Source organism: Benincasa hispida, unplaced genomic scaffold (genome assembly GCF_027475165.1).
Source record: "Benincasa hispida cultivar pf3 unplaced genomic scaffold, pf3_genome.v1.1 HicScf1402, whole genome shotgun sequence".
NCBI classification, from domain to species: Eukaryota; Viridiplantae; Streptophyta; class Magnoliopsida; order Cucurbitales; family Cucurbitaceae; genus Benincasa; species Benincasa hispida.
Window position 1 is genome coordinate 1 of NW_028325746.1, and position 1,089 is coordinate 1,089.

Consider the following 1,089-nt stretch of genomic DNA (forward strand, 5'->3'; position numbering starts at 1 on the left):
AATCCTACTAGAACCAAGTTGTTTTTCTTCTTATAGAGTAATTTAATTAGGGTTGGATATGAGTCGAGACGTTATCTAAAGTAAATGGCTTGAGTGAGCAATTACTATTACATATCAAATTTTGATAATATTATGAATAGAAATAATTATATTATTATCATACATACGTTAATTTTATATCAGGATTTATGTGTATTTTATAATATAAGCTTATAATTTATTTTTCATAGATTTTGGGTGCATTTTATTTATCTTTATATTATATAAATACATTGAATTTAAATGATTAAAAAAAATTGAAAAACATACAGATTATCAAATGGGACTTAGATTTTTTTAACCTGTAAATAGCCCTATCAAGGCTTGGGCCTTCGTGAAGGAACGGATTGCTATCAACTTCTGAGAGAAATTGAAGCTGATGTTTAGCTGCAGCTACAAGATCAACACCTATTTCAATCTTCTGTGCTTTTTCCCATTCAAGCTCTTTGTTCTTCTCCACCTTCCTGTGACATATCAGAAACCCCTTTGATCAAACTATATATTATATTGCTAATAATAATCATCATGTAACACTAACTACATTAAAAATTAAACTAATGCATGAGGAAAAGGATATAAATATATATTACCTTAAAATTCCTTCAGCATGAGAGATTTGAAGTGGGAGTGAAGACATGGCTACAGATTTTAGAATTGTAAAAGAAGGAGAAAGTTGTAATGTGATGAGATTTTTTTCTTAACCAAGAACATCTATTTATAGCTGAGGGATTTCTGTTTTTCTAATATAATAATGGAGAAAGGTTTCAAACTTGCAAATCATTTAATCGATCACACATCAATATGTCAATTGAGTAGCTTTACTTATAGCAAAAGTTTAAAATGTTGATGTTGACGGAAATATATCATGATCTTAATTTTACATCAATATTGACAAAATTTCAATTTCAATGATATTTGTGAAAAAATTAGAAATACCAAAAGTTAAGAAAAATTAAGTTAATAAATAAAATTTTTATTATTTTTTAAACAAAGTTAAAATATCTATTATTTATATTATATTTTTGTTAGTAACATTTGTTGCTTATTTTT

The 1,089-nt window shown here is 26.0% G+C and overlaps 1 long non-coding RNA gene across 1 annotated transcript; it reads right to left on the bottom strand.

Annotated features, from left to right (window-relative positions):
* Positions 1–458: 458 nt before the first annotated feature.
* On the bottom strand, positions 459–756 carry LOC150031204 (uncharacterized). Its single transcript, XR_016526095.1, has 2 exons — positions 630–756; positions 459–503 (listed from the first exon to the last, which is right to left on the bottom strand). It is a non-coding gene; the product is annotated as an uncharacterized LOC150031204 (long non-coding RNA).
* Between the last annotated feature and the right edge of the window lie 333 nt (positions 757–1,089).